General features: G+C 36.7%; 1 protein-coding gene across 10 annotated transcripts in view; it reads left to right on the top strand.

Annotated features, from left to right (window-relative positions):
* The first annotated feature begins 1,103 nt into the window (after positions 1–1,103).
* Positions 1,104–26,139, top strand: part of LOC131439477 (protein amalgam-like) — a 125,077-nt gene continuing 100,041 nt past the window's right edge. For 8 of the 10 annotated variants that reach the window (XM_058610527.1, XM_058610526.1, XM_058610529.1 and 5 more), the window contains exon 1: positions 1,104–1,816. The gene's annotated coding sequence lies outside the window, so the exon portion shown is untranslated. The remainder of the gene's footprint in view (positions 1,817–26,139) is intronic. The other 2 variants (XM_058610520.1, XM_058610522.1) reach the window with 1 other exon arrangement.

Raw genomic sequence — 26,139 nt, 5'->3', positions numbered from 1 at the left:
AAACAGCGACATATTTGACCAATAAATCAGTTGGAATTAAACATTTTCCGAACGAAGTACTACCAACGCTAAATAGGTTTGCCACTAGCAGAAGGACATTTCATATTCTGTTTGCGAGTTCTCATCTGGCAAAAAATTTGCTCTCAGCATTGTTTGATGGAAAGATTCCGGCCCGCGTGGGAGGCACTCAGTTATACCGGACACCGGTGGTGCTGTTGTATCGATCGGTCTCCGGTTGCCACTACGGGTTCGATGGCTTGGAACATAACATGGATAAGGTGGTAACGACGAGATGATTGTGAATTTATGGCTTCCGGAAGATGGTTTCGAGTCGACAGGAGCGCATTAGCAAATGTGATGACTGGTCATGGACTTAGTAGGAAAGAATTAGGATCATCGTACGACCTAACGAGTAAGTTAAGATTTTAAAATTAATATCGAATGATCTATTGATGACTACTCAGCTTTTTTCTATATCAACTTCCATTCATCATTCCGAACATGTATCGATTAATCTCATCAGCGTCATTGCGACTGTAATTGGTACAATTGCTAACCCTATTTATTTAGATTTACCTGTTCGTTTGCTGACCGGTTTCAAGCCGTATCATGTAATAAGCTGAACAAAAAAAGGATTGATTTTCGCTCTGAGAGTATGATTGTTTTTTCAACGAGCACATGGTGCATGCGGTCTCTTATAGCATCGCCTTTCGAGAAAACACGTGGTAGCTGCTCTCTGTTTTTATGTAAACTTCTAACGAATTCCACATGTTCATCGTTGATCTTTCACGAGAGGAGAAAAAGTGAGAGAATATTTTTCTCGTTGGTAGAACTGGGGGAAACACTACCGCCAACCGCCAAATGTACACACAATACCGGCACCCACTACCCGTAAAAACTAAGAGAGTTTTCCGACCAGCAGGGATTCTTTTGGATTCTCTCTCTCTCTCACTTTCTTTGAATGAATATTGATGATGATGATGATGATGACGATGATGGGAATGATGCAACATTACTTTTTTCTCCTCTTTGGGATGGTGTGGCTTCCCGGAAAAATGTGTTGCGTTAGATATCCTTTTTACTTTTGGAACTCGATGTTTTTGCGCTCAGTAGCAGTTGGAACGTGTTACGTATTGGAGCTCATTCGATGGTGGTGCTAGCCGTTGTTACGTTGGCACCTAGCTACATGTTTTAGGATATTGTCCATACCCTGAAGGATAGTTCAGTGCGTGGTTTAAGTGGTCATTGTGCGGAAATTGATACCGGCAAGGATTTTTTCTGACAATACCATCGGATCAACTAGCATTTTCGGAATTCGTGTGGGGTGTGTTTTGTTCAGGTGGATTTCAGCACGGGTGAAGTACTGATAGCGGGAATGTTTTATTTTTTCGCAAACAAAAATTGTTTGAGCTTACAAAGCGGTACAATGCTGTGAATTACGTTGTGTGAAAGAGCCCAAAAGAGAAGTAAAGACCAGTGTATCAAAGTTCTGGCTTGAATATGAAGTGTTAATCCCAGCTGGCGTTGATTTTTGGCCCTAAATGGAAGCAAGCTGCGTTGGAATTTTTACAGTAATTGAAAAGTTCGGTGAAGCACGGATTTGGCTGCGCTATTCGAGTGTTCATGTGTCGGCGAGAGAAAATTTAAATTAAAAAAGGATTAAAGGATTAAAACTGTGCACTGGTGCGGAAAATTTGATGTGCATATAAACTGATTCCGATAGCGCTGCTGCGGAACCAAACCGGAGACGAATGTGTAAGTGAAATTGCGGGAAATTCCGAGCGCAGATAATGAAAAATTGGAGTGAAATAATTATGTGAGCAATGAGCATGTTGAGAATAAATGTAGCAGATATGAGAGTTCATATTCCAAAATTGAATATTTTAATCATTGATCAAGAGTGTAACGACATTTCCATTTCCATATTTCCATTTTAATATTAATTTAATCAATCAAACCACAACTAACAAACTATTTAATGAATTCTTAATGAAAATATTTGATGATCAAGAAGTTTGAAAATCAGTAGAGCTGATAAAATGCGGGTGGGTAATGTCAAAGACATAACCGGATGAAGTGAATTGTGAATTCGAATAAAATTGACATGCTTGGTTCACACTTCTGAATGTCGATAATCGCACGTACTTGTTGATTGATTGTGACAATTTTGCAAACCTTCAATGCTGCGTTTGCTGAATTGTAACGGTGGAAATATAAGGCGGAACACACGAGAGCAAAAAATTACTGAGTTGTGTAGGGGACAATACTGATTACGATGACATTAATGTTGTAATGTTTTCCCGGTTTCATTGTGTACACGAATCAGATCCTGCTTGGTTGTTGGAGCATGCTTAGAAACTTCACAATTTAAAAGTCCCAAACATCCTCTATAAAATTGATACTTGGAAAAATCTCCTAACCTGTCAAGAACGGGGCCTGTGTTCTTTTCTAAATACGTAGATAGCCGTTTCAAGCAGTGACTGTGTACCACGATTTCTAAATCATTTTTTCACCGTTGGAAGTTACAATTCATATTTTAGAGAAATATTAATTTTTCCACATGAGTCTAATAATATAACCCGGGACTGCAGAATTTTCATGTAAAATATTATTTACTTATAACCAAGGATAATTCAAACGAAATGGAATAAATCAACAATATATTCCACCCCAGCTTTCCTCAACCATAAACCTTATCTACTCCAATTATTCCTTTTTGGAAGCCTGCGAATACCGATTGAAAAAAGATATTGTAAAAATCAGTAATTTCTGGGTAGTTCCAAAGATTGTTTTAGTTGATATATAAAGTATAACAAATCTGGTTTCATTCAGTCAGTGTTTGCTTCAAACAATCAGCATTCGTGCTAACCAATCAAGCTCTAGTTTACAGTAAGGAGATTTAGGCTTGAATACAAGATTTCCCGGTTTAAAACAATTAGTTTTTTTTTGGTTTGATAGACATCTGATCAAATTGTTGTTTTAAACAATCGAGATTATTCGGTGTCTACATGGACTGCTTCGCGTCTACATGGACCTCTGTCTCGAAACAATGTATGTGAGTAGAGGTACGCATGAGCATAAACTTTGGATTCATTCTGAATAACTTTTATCTATGGTACTTGATATAATATTGAACCATTTATTGATAATTGCGAGATAAGTAGTACAATAATAGACAATGAAAGATAATGAATTCGAGCACAATAATAATAGAATAATAGTCTGATTGTTTTAAAATCGTGCGCTGAGAAATATACTTACAAAATCTAAGCAGACTAAGGCACACATTGCTTGCACGCGAAGAAAAAAATTACTTCTTGTCTTTCTCATGTAGAATCACTTTGAAAACTTTCTTTTGAGCCGAGAGCCATTTGACTCATATAGTCATATACCATTTGACTTTGTGTGTATGTATGTGGATATGCATGTATGTGTATATGTAACGAAAATGTGCACTCGATTTTCTCAGAGAGCGCTAAACCAATTTTCTTCAACCTAGATTCTAATTACAGACCATATAGTCTTACAGCCTGCTATTGATTTTCATATAGATCCGACTTCTTGTTTCGGAGATACGGGGTAAAATGTGCAAAATAAATAAAATGAGTGCACTCGGTTTTCCCAGAAACCGCTTTTCTAATTTTTACATTTTAGTTTTAAGATTACATACAACCCTATCGGGTTTCATCCGGATACGACTTCCGGTTCCGGAACTACAGGCTGATAAGTATGCAAATTAATTTTTCGGGAGTGTGTTTTAATATATGCCATAAACAAATTTAGTTATATACCTTAAACTAGCCGTACAATTTGTTCAATTAAACAGGTTTTTAAATTCTCTAAAACGGCTGGATCGATTTTCTCAAACTAATATTCAAATGAATAGTATAATATTCCCAAAAGTATGTATGTAATCTAGTTCAGAAATTATAGGGTTAAGTGTGTATGAAATATTCAACCCGTCATTTAAAGCGATGATGCAAAATAAGAAAAAAATCTTCTAAATTTGGGTCAAAATTGTTTCAATTTGTAGGTTGTGTTAGTTGCAATTCGATTTCAGCTATGCCGGTTTTCAGTTTCAGGTTCTGGAAGTACCAAAAATAGAGGTCAAAAACTCAAAAACGGAAATCTCTTAATTTTCTCAGAGACGGCTTTCACAAATCCAGACTCAAATGAAAGGTATAATGTTCTCATAGACTTTTGTTCGGATGTGATTTTCGGTTCCGGAACAACAGGGTGCAGTATAAAAATTTATACCGACATGTGGATCGTTTAAGCAAAAAAAGAAGAAATAAAGCTACAAACCTGATTTAAAACTTTTTATACATTGAGTGGTTATGCTAGTGTATGCTGAAACATTTTTGTTGTTCTTTTTTTTTTTTTTTTATTCAAGAATATAATGTTTAAGGCACACTGCTTAAGCTCTAAGATGCCAAGGGCTTTTACTAATTTTAATTTACGACTAACTTAAAACTAGGGTTGTATCATTGAGTAATGTCATATTTGGGTCGCAATGGTTGACTTTGGCAGATCCAGCCTTCAGCTGGTGATCGGCAGTGGCCGGTGAATTGAATATTTCATGAGAGTCTTCCATATGGCGTTGGTGAATGTTCATGTTGGCCGCATTCTTCGGTCCGTGTGGGTCCGCGGGAAACACCCCCAGGTTACGAATACCCGGCGGGTGGCCCGCATGCTGTTGGTAAGTTTCCGTGGGCGATGATGGTGTTGTTACAGAAGAAAATGAGAAAAAAAAATAGCGAAGTAAATATTGCGGAAAACGGAGTTAAAAGGGGATATGGGAATGAATTGACTAAAACGACAGAGATCTAATTAGTTGACATCGAGATGGTGAAGAGACGGGGAGGGGGGAAGCGAAAAGGTTAGTGACAGCACAAAGATCTTGTTAGTTCCGATGAAGATGGTAGACAGATGAGGAATCGGGATAATCGGCGGAAGTTAGTGTCGAACCTGCAGGTGAAGATTATTCTTAGCCACAGTTGAAACAACGTCGATAAATAGGAGGAACTTTCTAAGCCAGATGTAACAGATTACACTTGTATATTAATGTGTTTGAGAAACTCGTATATCAGAAGCATATATGAGCTATCCCGACTCGCCAACACATCCCGAACCGGAACTTCAGGCGGTCTACCTCGGGCCCTGAGGGATTCCAGTAGCTTCGACCTGGCGTCGCGATACTCTACGCACGACCACACGACATGCTCGATGTCCTGATAACCGTCGCCACAGGTGCAGAGCCCGTTCTCCACGATCCCGATACGCCGGAGATGTGCGTTGAATGTATAGTGATTTGACATGAGCCGTGACATAACGCGAATGAAATCACGACTCACGTTCATCCCCTTGAACCAAGGTTTCGTCGATACCTTAGGGATAATGGAGTGTAGCCATCGTCCCAGTTCGTCATTCGTCCATGAAGTTTGCCAACTTTCGAGAGTTTTCTGACGAGAAATACTGAAAAATTCATTGAAGCAGATTGGTCTTTCATAAATATCACCTTCTAATGCGCCCACCTTAGCCAATGAGTCTGCCTTTTCATTTCCCGGAATGGAACAATGCGAAGGGACCCAGACTAACGATATTGAATAAGACCGTTCAGATAAAGTTCTCAAGTGTTCCCGTATTTTCCCCAGAAAATAAGGGGGGTACTTTCCTGGCTTCATTGCCCGGAGAGCTTCTATTGAGCTTAGACTGTCCGTGACAATGAAGTAATGGTCTTTGGGCAAGGTTTCAATGATCTCAAGGGTGTACTGAATAGCAGCTAATTCTGCGACGTAAACTGAAGCCGGATCACTGAGTTTGTAAGAAGCGGTGATGTTTTGATTGAAGATACCGAAGCCTGTGGACTCGTTGATGTTTGATCCGTCAGTGTAAAACACCTTTTCACAGTTGACTGTTTTAAATTTATTATAAAAAATATTTGGGGCCACTTGAGGGCGCACGTGATCCGGAATTCCACGAATCTCTTCTCTCATGGAAGTATCGAAAAACACAGTAGAATCAGAAGTATCCAAGAAATGAGCACGGTTGGAAACAAACGAAGAAGGATTAATATTCTGAGCCATGTAATCAAAATACAAGGACATAAAACGGGTTTGAGAATTAAGCTCAACTAACCTTTCGAAATTTTCAATCACCAGAGGATTCAAAATGTCGCATCGAATGAGCAAACGATATGAGAGATCCCAGAACCGGTTTTTCAATGGGAGAACACCCGCCAGCACTTCGAGGCTCATCGTATGAGTCGATTGCATGCAACCCAAGGCAATACGCAAACAACGATACTGAATTCTTTCCAGCTTGATGAAATGAGTGTTCGCCGCGGATCGGAAGCAAAAGCATCCGTATTCCATCACGGACAATATCGTTGTTTGGTACAGCCTGATCAGGTCTCCTGGATGGGCACCCCACCACGATCCGGTTATTGTACGAAGAAAGTTGATTCTTTGTTGGCATTTTCGTTTCATATACCTAATGTGACATCCCCATGTGCCTTTGGAGTCGAACCAGACCCCGAGATATTTAAATGTGAAGACCTGAGCTATGGTTTCACCCCCTAGTTGAAGCTGTAGTTGTGCTGGTTCTCGCTTCCTTGAAAATACAACCAGCTCAGTTTTCTCCGTAGAGAACTCGATACCCATTTGAAGAGCCCATGTGGATAAGTTGGCAAGAGTATCTTGTAACGGCCCTTGCAGATCGCCAGCTTTGGGTCCTATAATAGACACAACGCTGTCATCGGCAAGTTGTCTTAGCGTGCAAGATGTGTTGATACATTTATCGATGTCGTTTACGTAAAAATTGTATAAAAGGGGGCTTAAGCATGAGCCCTGAGGAAGACCCATGTAACTGAATCGTATTGTCGACAAATCACCATGCGCGAAATACATATGTTTCTCAGACAATAGATTATGTAAAAAGTTGTTCAAAACTGGCGAAAGACCATGCTGATGCAGCTTCTCAGATAGGATGTTTATGGAAACTGAGTCAAAAGCCCCCTTGATGTCTAGGAAAACTGACGCCATTTGTTCCTTACGAGCAAATGCCATTTGAATTTCGGTTGAGAGCAACGCCAAACAATCGTTCGTTCCTTTGCCTCTGCGGAAACCAAATTGTGTATCTGAAAGTAAGCCATTAGTTTCGACCCAATTGTCTAGACGGAAGAGAATCATTTTTTCGAACAATTTCCGGATACAGGAAAGCATAGCAATCGGCCGATACGAATTGTGATCGGTGGCTGATTTTCCTGGTTTTTGAATGGCGATCACTTTCACTTGTCTCCAGTCATGTGGAACAATGTTGCCCTCAAGGAACTTATTGAATAAACTCAACAAGCGCCTTTTGGCGGGGTCAGGCAGATTTTTCAACAAGTTGAATTTTATTCTGTCTAATCCCGGGGCTTTATTGTTACATGACAAGAGTGCAAGTGAGAGCTCTACCATCGAAAACGGTGTTTCGTTTGTGTTTGGTGTCGCGGCGCGGGTGATCTTCTGTTCCGGTACAGAGTCTGGGCATACTTTTTTAGCGAAATCGAATATCCAGCGGTTGGAATATTCCTCGCTTTCATTCGTGGTGTTATGATTGCGCATTCGTCGGGCTGTGTTCCAAAGAGTGCTCATAGATGTTTCTTTCGTTAAGCCGTCTATAAACCGACGCCAGTAACCGCGTTTCTTGGCTCTAATCAAGTTCTTAGTTTTAACGTCTAACGCCGCGTAATTCCGGTAATTATCAGGTGTTCCATTTTTTCTGAATATTTTATACGCGGAGGCTCTCTCCGCGTTTAAATTTGTGCACTCTTTGTCCCACCACGGGTTGGGAGGACGGATGTTAGTTTTCGCGCCGGGTACACGTTTCGTCTGAGCTTGAGTCGCGGTGTCGAGAATCAAGCCAGCCAAAAACGTGTACTCTTCCTCCGGAGGAAGTTGTTGAGTTCTTTCAAGTTTCTCAGATATCGAGGTCGCATAGCTATTCCAATCAATATTTCGTGTGAGGTCGTACGAAACATTGATTGTCTTCGATGGTTTTGAGCCGCTGGTGATTGATATTACGATCGGTAGGTGATCGCTACCGTGGGGATCAGGAATTACCTCCCACGTGCAATCCAACCGTAGCGATGTCGAGCAAAGGGATAAATCCAGCGCACTTGGTCTTGCTGGTGGTGCAGGAATCCGTGTCATTTCTCCCGTATTAAATATTGTCATATTGAAGTTATCGCAGATATCATGGATCATAGCTGATCTGTTATCATCGTGAAGACAGCCCCATCCCGTACCGTGTGAGTTAAAGTCTCCCAAAACCAACGTCGGTGCGGGAAGGAGCTCAATGATATCACTGAGTCGCCGATGCCCAACCGAGGCTCTTGGGGGAATGTAAATGGAAGCAATACAAAGGTCCTTACCTTTGATTGTAACATGACATGCGACAACTTCAATACCTGGTATCGAGGTGAGGTTAATTCGATAAAAAGAATAGCACTTTTTGATCCCTAAAAGTACTCCTCCGTAGGGATCATCTCGATCCAGGCGAATAATGTTAAAATCGTGGGAGTTTAAGGGTATTTCAGAAGTTAACCAAGTTTCGCACAATGCAAATGCGTCACATTTCAGATTATTTACTAGAAATTTAAATGAATCTATTTTTGGGATAATACTTCTACAATTCCACTGTAAAACAGTGATTAGATCCGTGACCTCGGTGGATGATTTAGCCATCGAAAGATACAATCGCTGAAAGAAGGGGCCAATTTGCAGTCAACTGCTTCAAATATGTTTTTACTGTAGGCATGAAAGCAATTAAAATGCTTCTAAGAGGGTCTGAATTTTGTTGTTCTTATTCAAGATTCAAATAATTTGTTTAAGAGTCATTTAAAAATATATATGAAAACATGAGTTACATGGGAAGGGCAACATTACACGAAAACAGGTTTTATTTTCACACAATCGCAAAAAGATAAAAACTCTTAAAACATTTATTCGAAATCCGTTCACATCAGATCCCGGAAACATTCTAGTGGACGAGGAGTCCTTTCATTTGCGACTAGTTTGATCAAAATCGGAACAGTCATCTCTGAAAACTTTACCTCTTTGTTAACAACACACACACAAGTACAGATAAACTATGGCACTCGGCCCTACGAAAAATTCTAAATTCTAAAACTTGAGAAAATTTTAGCACGTGCCGATGCGTACCGATATTGCATCTTTTTGTATGACAGTTTGAAAGTTTTTCTACTCATTTCCCTATAATTATGGAATCACTTTTGAAAATATTCTCATGAAACTGAAATTTTAACACTTATCGCGCAGTAATACCGGAACCAAAAGTCGGATCTGGCCCAATTTTTTGGAGACTTTTTAAAGAATTTCTAGACATTTTATTTGCATCTTAGTTTGTAAAAAATCGGTTAAGAGATTCACGAGAGAATTGAGTGCGCCTTTTCTCATAGATTTCCACATATTGCCTTGTAATTCCGGAATCGGATGTCAAATAAAGATAAAATTTAATAGCAAACTATGGGGCCACAACACCTTTCGTTTGAATCTAAGTTTTGTGAAAGTTGGTTAAGCCATTTCTGAGAAAAGTGAGTGACATTATTTTAATATTTTATGCATACCCCCCCCCATAAGACCTTTCATTTGAATAGGAGTTTGTGAGAATCGGTTCAGCCATCTCTGAGAAATTCGAGTGACATTATTTGTCACATACACACACTCACACACACACACACACACACACACACACACACACACACACACACACACACACACACACACACACACACACACACACACACACACACACACACACACACACACACACACACACACACATACACACAGAGACATTTGCTCAGTTCATCGAGTTGAATCGATATGACATTCGTCTATCCGGGCCTCGGTTCAAAAGTCGGTTTGCACAGTGAATGTAAAAAAAAGTTAAACTAAAACGAATATTTTCAATTTAAAACGCATGATATTCATGTTATTGTATTTTAAGGGATAGCTTTTAGGAAGTGTAAAAATTTTATAGCTAATGTATCTGAAACATATAGCAATGTATAAGTAATAAATTAAAAATACAAAGAATACAATAAACAAAATTTATAAGCATCTGTCTGGTTTGGGATGTTTGAACTTTTTTTTTAAATAACTGTTTATTGGAATATGAGTTAAAATTAAATTATTAAGATTTAAATTGGGTGTTCAGCCACAAGTGGTGACTTTTCAGCCCTGTTATATATATATGATTTGGTTATTACCATGAAGACATCATTTGCTTCCGCAATTCTGTGAAATTTGTGTAGGGAAAATTGTAAACCTACTTGTATTGTGTAAAGGGGAAAAGGAACTTATAATATACTATCTTACTAACTAATACAGAGAGCGAATCAATACAATTGAAGATTGCATCGACTTTTGTCGGAATTTGCTTATAATATTATGTGACATTACATCTAATGATTCTAGATTTGTGAGTCTGTGTATCTCATTTGTACTAAACCAGGAAGGACGCTTCAAAATCATTTTCAAAATTTTATTCTGAATCCTTTGAAGCGTTTTGTCCCGGGTTGGCGGCTCAATGCGTAGTGGAACAACAACTTGACCAAATTGGTACTGCATAAAGCATGGCTGGTCTGAAAATTTGTTTATAAATTAATAATTTGTTCTTCAGACTGAGCTTAGAATTTATACATTTATTATATTTATTATACTTTGTCTGGATTCCTTCAATGTGATCCTTGAAAGTGAGATTTTTGTCATACGTTAAGCCTAAATATTTTGCTTAATCAGACCATGTCAATTCCAAGACATTCAATTTGATAATGTGATTATTGTTAAGAAAAGAAGCTCTTGGCTTATGAGGAAAGATAATTAATTGCGTTTTTGCTGTATTTGGTTTAATTTTCCATTTTGACAGATAATCACTGAAAATATTTAAGCTTCTTGTAGGTGACTGCAGATCACTCTCAGATTTCTACCTGTGGCTAACACACTTGTGTCGTCACAGAATAGCGATTTCTGACAACCAGCGGGTAGATTTGGAAGATCAGAAGTGAAAATATTATACGAGATTGGAGCTACGCTCGAACCCTGCGGAACACATGCTCGTACGGGTAGCAATTCAGATTTACAATTCTGATAGCTAACCTGAAGAGTACGATCAATTAAATAATTTTTAATCATTTTGATCAAATAAATAGGAAACTGTAAATCAGACATTTTTGCAATTAAACCTTTGTGCCAAACAATGTCGAATGCTTTTTCTATGTCTAGAAGAGAACTCCAGTGGATAACCCAGAAGATTTATTTGCTTTTATCATGTTCGTTACTCTTACAAGTTGATGAGTAGTTGAATGTTCATGACGAAATCCAAACTGCTCTGGTAATAAAAATGAATTCTCATTTATATGAGACTTCATTCTCAACAATATAATTTTTTCAAAATGTTCACTGATAGAAGAAAGTAAGCTAATTAGTCGATAACTTGATGTTTCTGCTGGGTTCTTATCAGGTTTGAGGATAGGAATTACTTTAGCGTTTTTCCATCTTTTGCGAAGTGGGCTAATGAAAAACACTTGTTGAAAATTTTAACCAAGAATCTCAAGGCAATATCGGGAAGATTTTTAATAAGAATATTAAAAATTCCATCATTATCAGAAGTCTCATGTTTTTTAGTTTCCTAGTAATTGACTTAATATCATCAAAATTCGTCTCAATAATGTCATTTGGTAATAACACTTTAGTTGAAACATGATCATATTTCAGTGAGACTTCATTTTCAATAGGACTCACAACGTTCAAATTAAAATTGTGGACACTCTCGAGTTACTGAGAAAGTTTTTGAGTTTTTCCGCCTTTTGTAAGAAGTATTTGATTTCCTTCCTTGAGAGCAGGAATTGGTTTCTGAGGTTTCTTAAGAACCTTAGAAAGTTTCCAGAATGGTTTAGAATTTGGTTCAATTTGTTCAACGAAATTTTCTTTTCGCAAAAGAGTAAAACTATGTTTAATTTCTTTTCGTAAATCCTTAACTACGTTTTTCATAGCAGGATCACGAGAACGTTGATATTGTCGTCGACGAACATTCTCTAACCGAATGAGCAGTTGAAGATTGTCATCGATGATAGGAGAATTTAATTTATTTTGAGCTTTGGGAACTGAAAGATTTCTAGCTTCGATATTGTTATGATTCAAATTATCTACTGCTGTGTCGATGTCCGCAAAATTTTCTAAAATAGTTTCATGATCCACATGATTTTCAATGTGAGATCTGTAATCCAACCAATTGGCTCTATGATAGTTGAATATAGAACTAATTGGATTAATTATAGCTTCGTTGGAAAGTCTGAATGTTACAGGAAGATGATCTGAGTCAAAGTCAGCATGTGTAATCGGTTCACTACAAATGTGACTTTGATCTGTTAGAACCAGATCAATTGTAGACGGTTTTTTTCACGGAAGAGAAGCAAGTCGGATTACTGAGATGAAGAACTGTGAAGTAACCAGCTGAGAGTTGATTATGAAGTTTTTTTACCATTACTCTAATTTTGCCTACAATTCCACTGGACATGCTTTGCATTTAAGTTCCCTATTACGAAAAATTTCGGTCGATATCTTGTGCCCAAGTAGCACACTTTATTACACTTCAATGACAGTAACTTCTATGATACAAACTCATGGAACAAGTAGAAGACTTTCAAACGTGCATTATAACTGCTATGTAACCTGAAAAGCGTAAGAGGCGGAGCTTGTGCGACTTACCAAGGGTTGCCAAACAAATTCTCAGTAACGAATATTTGATTTGATTCAGCGCGCACATCAGTCACAATTATTATAGTAACATATTATTGTCCGGCATAATGTATGGAAGCTTTCAATCGACACTTTAATTGTATTTCTTTGTTGCATCACAACAAATACGGTAATCGATATGTAATCATTACATAACTTTGTCTTGTAGTGTGTCACTTTTTCATTGTCACATTTTGTTACGGTGACCAGTTGGAAACTAAAACAGTCAATACGAGCACACCGTAAGAGTTAGATTACCGAAAAGTTACGTTGGAACTTATTGTAACTTACTGTGATGAGATGTCAATTTCGTTGTGTTTGTCATGCGAACATTATGCAGCATCTGGTTTATTTTATTTTTTATGAACAAGTTACATGTGCTTCTTGGGTGAGTTTTTGCAAATCGCCTTTGAAGAAATTTATTTGTTCACCGGTGCATTGGAATGGCAAATAAGCTCCAGCGATGAAATAAATTCCATGAATGGTTTCAACTTCGATTCCCAAGCTTTCAATAACTTTAGTATTGAAAGAAGGTAAAATTCGATATTTAATTTGCGTTGAACAAAAATGGCAACTCCACCACCCATTTCAGTAAACCTGTCAAATCGATGAACCACATTATGTGGATTGCTTTCCAATTTGACATTTGGTTTAAGACATGTTTCTGTCACAATGGCAATATGAATTTTATGAACTTTGAGAAAATTATAAAATTTATCTTCACTCGATTTTAAAGATCGAGCATTAAAATTTAAAATATTCAAATAATTATTTAACATCACTGTTAAATTTAAAATTCATTATAATCAATAGTTGCACTATTTATGTACCATTTAATTCCACTATTTCACTGTCACGTTATTACACTTTCACAAAGTCACTATACTTTAATGAAGCATAACAAACTTTACAAATTTATATTGTAACGTTTGTTATGCTTCATTAAAGTATAGTGACTTTGTGAAAGTGTAATAACGTGACAGTGAAATAGTGGAATAAAATGATACATAAATAGTGCAACTATTGAATATATTCCGCTAACAGCTCCAGGTGAAAAATAGGGTTCATTATAATATTATTTGCAAATTGCCATTAAACTTGAAATGCTTTAAAAAGTGATGAAGTGGAATTCATTCGGATGATCATTTGAAAAACTTGATCTTGTAGGTAACTGCCATTAGAAGAAGATGACGTGGCCGATCTACCTATTAATATATTGTTTTCGTTAGAAGACGAACTGGAAGGCGTTCCTGTTTTTTGTTTGTTTACATTAGAAGAATTAAGTGATAGTTGTCTACTTGTTACAAAAGCGCGACTGTCATTAGAAGAAGATGATGACATGGTCGATCTACTTGTCAATAAATTGTTTTTGTTAGAAGACGAATTGGAAGGGGTACCTGTTTTTTGTTTTACATTCGAAGAAATAAGTGCCTTAGAAGAATTAGGCATGGCATTTGTTTCGTTGTTTTGATTTTCAGGTATATTCAGTAAATTTAAGGTCGTTGGTTCGACTTGTTGTCTGAGCGAACGAGCGTTAAATTTTTTTTCTCTGACAGGACATTTCGAACAATTTAATTCATGATTTCCGTCGCAATTAGAACATGAAAATTTATCAGTGGTTTCATTCCTTGGACAGACGTCTTCCGAATGCGATTTACCACAATTCAAACACCGTATATCCATATGACATTTTTTGGTAGCATGGCCGAAGCCTTGACAACGACGACATTGCGTTAAGTTTGCAATACCATTATGCCGTTTATAATAATACCAATGAATTTTAGTGTGGAAAATGAAACGTACTTTTTCTAAAGTTTTCAAATTGTTTACATCACTTCGATTGAAGTGTATTATTTGAAGTTCATGGGAAATTCCAGAGCATGGTTTAGTAGTACCATTCGCTCTTTTTTTCATAAGTATTACTTGGGAAGGTGCAAAACTAAGCACTTCTTCAAGTTCATTTTTAATTTCATCAGTACTTTGATCATTTGATAAGCCTTTCAAGACAGTCTAGAAGGGTCTGTCTGATTTTATATCATATGAATAAAATTTATGAAGTATCTCGGACAAATATCGGATAAGACGTTCATAATCTTCCAATCCATCAACCAAGACTCGACATTCTCCACTTCGTCATATTTGAAATGAGACTTTTACTTCCGGAAGAAAAGTAGAAAGCTCAGTACGGAATGCTTTGAAGTCGGAAATCATCACCTAGGCTAAATTAGTCTTCGATTAGACTCCTAGTTTGGATAAATCTTGATAAAAACTGATTTTATGGTAGTCTTAATAAAGACTGATTAATTCTAAGAATAATTCTTTGAATGGCTAGCCTTAAAAATGGCTGCTTATTTTTTTAGTCTTGAGAAAGACTGATTATATTACAATATCACTCTTTGTATGGCCTTGAGAAAGGCTGACTAATTGTTAGTCTTCAAAAAGACTGTTAGTGATTCAGGTAGCCTTGAAAAAGGTTGAAGCCTTGAATCAATGAAAATCTAGGAAGCCAGATAAAATTTCCAGGAGCCAAGAACTATTCGCGTGCGGTGCGAACAACTATTCAACACCGGCTGTTTAAAATTGATAACTCGAATCTTAAAGTAATATTGAAAATAAAAGCATTTCATGAGATTCATGATAGAGTTGTAGTGGATTGTTATGATTATAGCCACTTTTACTATACCTATTGTCTATGGGATCTACTATGAATCTGATTAAAAGTTTTTTTAAATTGCATAGATGTATAGGTGATCAAACGACTACAACCAGTATCACACTTAGCACAAACATATTTCGCTTATTCACGATTAAGTAGACCGGGTAGACCATTCTTAGGCAGAGTAAATTTTGAAAAGGCTCCTCATATTAAAGTAAGACGTATTCACGTTAAAAAAATTTCCCTGATTTCATGTAGTGTAAAACCACAATAGCAGCGCTTATTATGTTGATCATAGATAATATTGATGGTTTCAATAACATACTGCAAACAGCACATTTTTTTTTTAATTTTCGTCGTGTTAGATGCATGAAGAAGCGTCACAATTCAATAAAATCTACTAGCACGAGGATGTAAAATTTGGTTAAAATTTCATAGCAGATTTGGTTGCATTCGACAGCAGAACAAACATGATTAGTGTCATATTTTTATGTTTCGTTCTCGACTTATCAGTTCATTAGCAGTTAATGTTGAAATGCTAACGCCACCTAACGGTTCAACATAAAACGCTAAGCAGGTAAAGTTCGTTTTTCGAAGGAAAATTTCAAAATCCCGAAAAAAAATCGACTAAAGTTATAAGGTTTCATACGCCAAAGAGTTAGAAATACTTTTTGAAATGTTGAAGTGTGGTAAATTTTTATTTCATTTCGATAATAGTGATGAGTGATAATGAAGTGTACTTTTCTGATCATAATTTTTCCAACACGTCCGTACTTAGTCCGTTCGTGATATTATAAGATGTATATTGTCTGTTACTCGGTTTATCGATAACCACGATTTCGTAATTTCAAACTGTTGGGTAAATATTTCATCGACTCAACTACGCAATTAGTAAAAGCAAAGGCCTTACACTAAATTTCTTTTGTGGAAATTGGTCTTTCTGTTTCAAATGCCGATTCTTAGCGTACAGAATTTATTATAAGGGTAGTAGGGTAACAGAGGTATTTTGGTCCGCTTTAGGATCGATTTTATTTTGGCCCACTTTGTAAAAATATCCACCAAATGTTGTAATATCTTTAAAAAATCCTTCCGCAATAGGTAATTTAATGTGATTAGCTTCAAACTAGTGCAACACGGGTTACCTAAGATCGATTGAATCCATATAGTTTGTTAGTGGTCAAAATACCTCTGTTACCCTACTACGATCCTATGACACTAAGAATCCCTTCACAGATCGGGACTCGAACATCCGACAACTGGCTCGTAAGACCAGCGCTCTATGCATTGAACTGCCAACCCGGGCACAAAATCACACAATTAGTATTTCAATTCAAATGTCTGCTTTTTGTCTATCAATTAATCAATCACACATTTTACCACATTGTCATATTTTTTCAACTATGGAGGTTTTAACCTTATGGTCATTCGTAACTTCTAGCCAGAAAAACTTTCTGGCCATATATGGCCATCGATCCCATGATATGATTTCCATTCCGATGTCCGAATATTTCCTTTCAATCTCTAAAAAAAGTCAAATTTCTGAAGAATACCACAGTTTTTAAAGATTATAAGAAAAGGAAAGGCATCTTTATACCACCGGAGGGAATAAAATCGGTTGTACAGCAGTATACAATTTTCAACACCTATCATCCTGTAATTTAGGTTGAAATTTGATAGTAACTAATTTGATCATAAGAATCTAAGTTTTTGAAAATCGACCCAGCAATTTCTGATAAATCGATGTGAGTCATATTCCAATGCATTTTGGACCCCTACTTTCGGTGCTCGCGGAACCAAAACTTGGGATCCGCATGAAAACGCGCTCTTGAAATTGATAGTTATAACACTCATTACATTGTTATCTCGGAACCGAGAATCGGATCCGGATATAATTCAATAGCGGACCATTTATTTGAATGTGCAAGTTAGTGAAAGACAACCAATGAAAATCATATTAATATACTTGGAAAGGTTTTGGTTCCAGTTGATAAAAGAAGAGGATAGATTAAATTGTTGTGAAACTCTCGAAAAATTGTAAATTTAGTTCAATTCAATTTAATATTATAAAACTAAAATAATATTCGTCATTCAGTTGAAATCAAAGGAAAAATATTTATTGATTCCATTTAGCGTCCAATCCATTTCGAAATGTGCTTTCATTGCAATTCTCGGAACGATGGACCATTGAACCGATGAACATTCAGTCTCTTCTACTTTGGAACGACAAGTTGTGAACTTTGAAACAATCTTTGCCAGTACAGTTCAGGTTTCTTAGTATGTCGTGTGGGGTATATTTAGCTTTGGAATTGTACTCACACATACACAGTATCCATCGATGATACACTCGGGCAGGGCCCCCGGGCCGGCCGTCATCAGCCGGTGGTACGTCTCTTCCTAGCTTTTTCCCTTTCAGGATGGCGCTGCTGAATGGCAAAAAGCGCAACAGAATGGACTACTTCCCAGGCTGATTCATGAATATTAATGAAATAGCGCTCGTTTCAGTACGACACAGTATTGGCACTCGGTCGGTTGGTCTGGCAAAAAAATGTTATGTTTATTGAAAAGTGTGTGGATTTTTGCTAGATGGATTTTGTCACTGTGACACGATGCAATAGAAAAGTAATGGATGGTGCTGTTTTTGTCTTCTATGTCACGTGAAAAGATTCGAGAGGCTGAGAATGTTGCCATCAATCATCCTTTCTGACACCGCAAAAACAGTGGATTGAAGAGGACTTTATTGTCCATAAAGCGTAGGAAAATTTATCCAGTGAGTGCCATAAATCATGCCACACCATAATCCATAACCTAATGACAGTTCCTGTAGATACCGTGATTGATAAGTGAGATCTCTGTTGTCAAAACTGTTGGCCTGGTTATGGATGGTACTGAAAAATTGGTTCTATTGACAAAATATCGGTACAGTGATTCAAATCAATCTTGACAAACGAGCCTGAATTGAAAAAAGTAAAATCACTTTCTTTCGATTTTTCTTTCGAGAAGTAAGAAAATGTTAAAATTTATCAGATCACGAACTGAACACAAGTCGAACAAGACGAACAAGTTTTCCATTCTACTGGCAAAAACCATTTCCAATCAACTAACAGAGTGAGAGCATGTAGCAAATTTTCTGTGACTATTTGTTGAAGAGAAAGTTACTCTAGGATCGGCAAAGGGTTCCGGATTTCAAATGAACTGCAAATATGTACACTTTACCACCCATGCCTCAGTCTCGGCATGACGAAACGAAAGATTCGCTCCTTAAGCACACTTTACCATAAATATCATCATCGTCATCATCATCATCATCAACAGCAGCAATAGTAGAGTAGAATCAAACTTCTTTCTCCTAATGCAACACTGAAGAAACCGAAACCCAAGTGGCAAAAGTTTCCATCTATTTTAACTTTTTTTCCACGAAACTTGCTGCCTGTTAACTGTGCTGTGAATGCTTTACCGGTGAAGGCACTGTTGCAACATTCACTCAAGGAGAGAAACGGAAACACCCAGCACTTTTTGTCGATTCACGAGCGTTGACTTACGTGTGTGAAAAGATTTTTCCTTCGGTTTCTTTTGCAAGTAAAGGTAAAACTTTTACACAAAGATTCGTACAGCTCGGATGGCGTTGGCATTGGCAGGAAGTTATTTCCGTAGCACTTTCGGGAGCATTGCTGTGCACCGTTTTGGTTCGTTTTTCCTATGCTGATAGAAGGAAATTTATCCATGAAATAGCCTAATTGGCTGGGTTATAGAGTAGTATTTCGTTTGCATCAAATTATGGTTGGAGAAGCTACAACTTCGTGGTTACTTTTTAATACTAGGGTGTTATTAGTGCCAGAACCGAATAGTGGGGTGTGGTGTTATTGTTTAAGTTTTGAAACCAGTTTGAGGATAACTTTAGAATTAGGGGATAATTACGATAACACTTCCACTTATCGCACAGTGTTTGGCTTAATTTACCATGAATCCCCCGTCGTCTTCAAACGATGAAGATACCTGCTGTCACAATGGTAGGGTACACCGGGTAAATACGTCCAAACACTGTTTCTATAAAACTTTTTTTGTAACCACCACGATCATTTTAATGACCCGGAGTCTGATCATCAATGTTTAGCAATCTGGAACAATTAATCTAAAGTCTTCGTTTCGTGTTGTTTATACGTTTCTTGTTGTTTATACTGCCGAGAAACCGACCTAAACTCACATGGCCTACCTGAGGCACTTTTGAAAAATCCATTCAACACTGATGAATAAATGGCATTGTCGGAAAATAGCTGTGTATATCTGTGTGTCTGTAGGTGTGCACTTTTTCAAAGATTTTTCTCTTCGTTCGGAGATGGCTCAAACGGTTTCAACATTTTCTGGCTAAGTAAAATTGTGGCAGGTCATTGAATTCAGAATGTGTCGATTTGTTTTCTGGATTTTAATTTTATTCAATATACTCATTTTATTTGTGTGCGTGTAAGTTCACCGAGAAGTCTTGAGACTTGACAATTATATGTATCGAAAAGGTTTTGTTAATAATTATCCGCTCGACCCGCAGCGATGGCAAGAACAATTCAAGTTATCTATTTTCCTTCGCGCGAGGCGGAAAATCCACGCCAGCGCATGTGTTTATATTCATTGCGTTACTTTGCTTGTGCGCTGTAAGCAGTTCAAGTGTTTAAGCGAGGAGGACAGTTTTTGGCACCGAACATAATTTCGGTCATATCGGTCCAACTTATAAAATATTTAAAGTTCATGATTTGTAAAGGGGCGATGCATCAAATCCTAAGACTAAATGTGCTACAATGTATGGCTGGTTTCCATACAAGGTACTCTCAAAAAAAAGTTCACAACGTAACTACATTATGTAGAAATGAAATGTGATATTGAAATTGTTCTAAGTATACAGATTAGGATTAACGTGGAAAACGTGGTGGTTTTGTAATTCCGCCACAAAATGTTACTCTTGTGTGGTGAAACTCCGCTCAAAGTTCGCAGGCCCAATAGCTTTCGTGATTTTCAGTCAGAAGCAGTATATTTTGAAAGAGAAATCAAGACAAGTTAATGATTACTGTAAAGAAATGACAATGGGTTCCAATTCACAGCTACCATCAGGATTACTGAAGTTTTCGGAAACTGTAGAATGAATTTTCTCCGCATTCAATCTATCTGAACCCCTAAAAATCCTCATAACGGCATTCCTCCAAATAGCTAGAACTGTTTTACAAGTTAATTCTCTCAAGGTTTGTATCATTTAATGGAAAATTTAATCCGCCGATAATTTATCATTAATCACTTTTGCAGTGGAATTGCCGAAGTATTATTTCAAAACATGATTAATTATTATTAATTAATTAATTAGAAGTTTTATTATAACGTCAAAAGCGTGATGAATTTGCTTTGTGCGAAACATGGCTCATATCAAACATGGTTTTAAATTTGAATGACTTGTGTATGTATGTGTCTATGTGACAAATAATGCCACTCGATTTTCTCAGAGCCGGCTGAACCGATTTTCACAAACTCAGATTCAAATGAAAGGTCTCACGGTCCCATAGATTCCAATTGAACTTTTTCTCGATCCGACTTTCAGTTCCGGAATTACAGGGTGATATGCACAAAAAAAATTACACTCACTTTTCTCAGAGATGGTATGACCGATTTTCACAAACTTAGATTCAAACGAAAGGTCTTATGGTCGCATAAATTGCTATTGAATTTTATTCCAGTTCTGGAATTACAAGTCATTATGTGCAAATCGATGAGAAAATGCGCACTCCATTTCTCGGAAATTCCTTAACCGATTTTCACAAACTAAGAAGCAAATGAAAGCAATGTTGCTCGAATATCAAAAATACAACGAATGTCTATGATCATCGCTCGCTTTCCTTCACCTTTGTTCGATAATCGTTCTGGTATTCGGACTTGTCCGTATATTCAGGCGTGAATGAAGCCGACGCTGCTTCGTTACTTTAACGAATATCTATTCCTTGCAGTTGTTATTCGCATTGGACATACCCCCGAATGACTTAACGCGAATATCGAACGAATATTCATACAGCGATCATCGCCAAACCTAATTCGCGATGATCGTTCGTGCTGTCTTTGAAACATGCAAATTAAGATGTTTCCCCCCGCACTATTACCATAGTCTTATATGTGTGAACCATATTCCAGCATTCTCCCATTACTGCTATCGAACGAGATATGATGATTTTATTAGATGAAAAATGCTTCGCGAAGAATGGAAACCAACGATCTTCGCCGTGACGCTATTCGAACCAATTCGAAGAATAAAATAAATGAACGAATGACAAACGAATGTATAAAACGAACATGCACGATGTATACCAGCAGCGAAGAATGGATTAGTTTTTTTTTTTTTTTTTTTTTTTTAAATAACTATTTATTGGAATATGAGTTAAAATTAAATTATTAAGATTTAAATTGGGTGTTCAGCCACAAGTGGTGACATTTCAGCCCTGTTATATATATATATGATTTGGTTATTACCATGAAGACATCATTTGCTTCCGCAATTCTGAGATTTTTTGTGTAGGGAAAATTCTAAACCTACTTGTATTGTGTAATGGGGAAAAGGAACTTATATACTAACTTACTAACTAACACAGAGAGCGAATCGATTCAATTGAAGATTGCATCGATTTTTGTCGGAATTTGCTTATAATATTATGTGACATTACATCTAATGGTTCTATATTTGTGAGTCTGTGTAACTCATTTGTACTAAACCAGGGAGGACGCTTCAAAATCATTTTCAGAATTTTATTCTGAATCCTTTGAAGCGTTTTCTTCCTGGTGGAACAACAACTTGACCAAATTGGAACCGCATAAAGCATGGCTGGTCTGAAAATTTGTTTATAAATTAACAACTTGTTTTTTAGACAGAGCTTAGAATTTCTGTTTATAAGAGGATATAAACATTTAATATATTTATTACACTTTGCCTGGATTCCTTCAATGTGATCCTTGAAAGTGAGTTTTTTGTCATACGTTAAACCTAAGTATTTAGCTTGATCAGACCATGTCAATTCCAAGCCATTCAATTTGAGAATGTGATTATTGTTTGGTTTAAGAAATGAAGCTCTTGGCTTGTGAGGAAAGATAATTAATTGTGTTTTTGCTGCATTTGGTTTAATTTTCCATTTTGACAGATAATCACTGAAAATATTTAAACTTCTTTGTAGGCGACTGCAGATCACTCTTAGATTTCTACCTGTGGCTAACAGACTTGTGTCGTCACAGAATAGCGATTTCTGACAACCAACGGGTAGATTTGGAAGATCAGAAGTGAAAATATTATACAAGATTGGAGCTACACTCGAACCCTGCGGAACACCGGCTCGTACGGGTAGCAATTCAGATTTACAATTCTGATAGCTAACCTGAAGAGTACGATCAGTTAAATAATTTTGAATCATTTTGATCAAATAAATAGGAAACTGGAAATCAGACATTTTTGCTATTAAACCTTTGTGCCAAACACTGTCGAATGCTTTTTCTATGTCTAGAAGAGCAACTCCAGTGGATAACCCAGAAGATTTATTTGATTTTATCATGTTCGTTACTCTGACAAGTTGATGAGTAGTTGAATGTTCATGACGAAATCCAAACTGCTCTGGTAAAAAAATTGAATTCTCATTTATATGAGTCATCATTCTTAACAAGATAATTTTTTCAAAAAGTTTACTGATAGAAGAAAGTAAGCTAATTGGGCGATAACTTGATGTTTCTGCTGGGTTTTTATCAGGTTTTAGGATAGGAATTACTTTAGCGTTTTTCCATCTTTTTGGGAAGTAAGCTAATGAAAAACACTTGTTGAAAATTTTAACCAGGAGTCTCAAGGCAACATCGGGAAGATTTTTAATAAGAATATTAAAAATTCCATCATTACCAGGAGCCTTCATGTTTTTGAGTTTCCTAATAATTGATTTAATTTCATCAAAATTCGTCTCAATAATGTCATTTGGTAATAACACTTTAGTTGAAACATGATCATACTTCAGTGAGACTTCATTTTCAATAGGACTCACAACGTTCAAATTAAAATTGTGGACACTCTCGAGTTACTGAGAAAGTTTTTGAGTTTTTCCGCCTTTTGTAAGAAGTATTTGATTTCCTTCCTTGAGAGCAGGAATTGGTTTCTGAGGTTTCTTAAGAACCTTAGAAAGTTTCCAGAAAGGTTTAGAATATGGTTTAATTTGTTCAACTTCTTTAGCGAAATTTTCATTTCGCAAAAGAGTAAATCTATGTTTAATTTCTTTTTGTAAATCCTTAACTATGTTTTTCATAGCAGGATCACGAGAACGTTGATATTGTCGTCGACGAACATTCTTCAACCGAATGAGCAGTTGAAGATTGTCATCGATGATAGGAGAATTTAATTTAGTTTGAGCTTTGGGAACTGAAAGATTTCTAGCTTCGATAATATAATGATTTAAATTATCAATTGCTGTGTCGATGTCCGCAGAATTTTCTAAAATAGTTTCATGATCCACATGATTTTCAATGTGAGATCTGTAATCAAACCAATTAGCTCTATGATAGTTGAAAATAGAACTAATTGGATTAATTATAGCTTCGTTGGAAAGTCTGAATGTTACAGGAAGATGATCTGAGTCAAAATCAGCATGAGTAATCGGTTCACTACAAATGTGACTTTGATCTGTTAGAACCAGATCAATTGTAGACGGGTTTTTCACGGAAGAGAAACAAGTAGGATTACTGGGATGAAGAACTGTAAAGTAACCAGCTGAGAGTTGATTATGAAGTATTTTACCATTACTGTTATTTTGCCTACAATTCCACTGGACATGCTTAGCATTTAAGTCCCCTATTACGAAAAATTTCGATCGATATCTTGTAAGTTTTTGCAAATCGCCTTTAAAGAAATTTAATTGTTCGCCGGTGCATTGGAATGGCAAATAAGAATGGATTAGTATATTCGGGTTCTCTACGATTATTGCTTATTCCTTTTGCACCCTTCTCTCGTTCGAGCAGTGAATAGTTCAACGTTGTTCGAGACTGGCATATTCGAAGGCAGTATAATCACAGCAAGGATGCGTGAATGAATTAGTTACACGAAGAATATTTGCAACATTGAATGAAAGGTCTTAAAATGCTTAAAAAAGCCCATGAAAAGTTGATCCAGATCCAACTTCCGGTACCAGTATTACAGTGCGATTAGTGAAAATTTCCAATTGCATGAGTATTTTTTCACAATTTGTAAAACTTACCGCTAAATTCATCTAGTTGGCAGATCTTGTTAGTTGGTGAGTATATAAAACTAGTAGTCCTAGGTTTCCGCTTCCGAAAGCACTGACAATAGTGACGGAAAGCTCCAAAAACGGTACTCATTTCGATTTCTCATCAACCGTAAAACCGATTTTTACGAATCGTTATTCAAATTAAAAAATTATCTTAAAATATACTGTGCTATTTCCTCCTGATCCAACTTTTGGTTCCGAAATTATAAGGCGTTGAGAGTCAAAACATTTAAATCGTCATTCAAAATGACAATGCAAAACTAGTACGCGTCAGTGCGTGCGGCTTTTCTCCATTCACAGCGTGTTTGTTTAATTTGGTATAGCGTGCAGGGCTGCCTAATTCAAATCTATATTTTTCAGTTGGAAAATATGTGAAATTGTAAATCTTTTATTGAATTTGTATCTAATTGTTGATTTTATTTCAAAATCATGATAACGATGCTTTTCTATAAAAGTACACTTATTGCCTATATCACATAGAAAAAGTATACAATCACTTGAAAAATTGACCCGGAGGGCTAAGTGTTCTATATCATTCGACACAGTTCATCGAGCTGGGCAATATCTGTGTGTGAGTATGGTTGCTATTGAACTTCATTATGCTTTCCTAGAATAAAGTACGAAAAGATTGAAATTCTTCTAGATTTGGCTTTAAACTGATTCAATTTGTAGGTTATATTAGTTACTTACTAAACGAACCGACTTCGTCTATACTGGTTCCAAGTTCCTGGTTCCAGAAGTACTGGAAATAGTTGTCAACAAGTTTAAGATGAGACTCATTTTTCTCAGAGGTGATTTGATCGATCTTCACAAACTTAGGCTCAAATAAAAGTTCCAATAGTCTCATAAGTTAAGCTGTTTAATTTCATCTGGGTCCGATTTCCGATGCTAGATCTATAGGGTAAAGTGTGTTTAATCATTTAGTGCGACGATGCAAAATAAACGATAATTCTTATTAACTTTACATAACTGTTTACAGATTGAAAAGGTTATGTATTTTATAGCAGCTAATCGTTCGATAAGAACAGTGTTTTTGAGTAGATTAACTAAGGAATATCGAAAAACTATTATGATATTAAAGGAAACTAACGTTTATGACTTTATTCGGAATATGTTAGGTTTAAAGTTCTATATATGGTGGATGCTACGGTGAAGAAAAACTTATTACTATACGAAATAAACGGAGATGATTGCACCAAGTTTTACAATGTAGACTCATTTGAAAGCTATTCTAAGGTTGCTATCAGAGTGAGGTTAGAAAGCGAAGCGATGCGATTCAAAGCGATGTACTGGTATCAAATACAAATTATTTGTATTTGCTGTTATCACATCGTATTTACTTTGACAGGTTTGCATTGATCAAATGTAACTAGCTCGCACGCGTGTTTTGTCGCTTCCCGTGACGCTT

Source organism: Malaya genurostris, chromosome 3 (genome assembly GCF_030247185.1).
Source record: "Malaya genurostris strain Urasoe2022 chromosome 3, Malgen_1.1, whole genome shotgun sequence".
Lineage (NCBI taxonomy): Eukaryota > Metazoa > Arthropoda > Insecta > Diptera > Culicidae > Malaya > Malaya genurostris.
The sequence above is the reverse complement of the archived record's forward strand: the minus strand, read 5'-3'. Positions and strand labels throughout refer to the sequence as shown.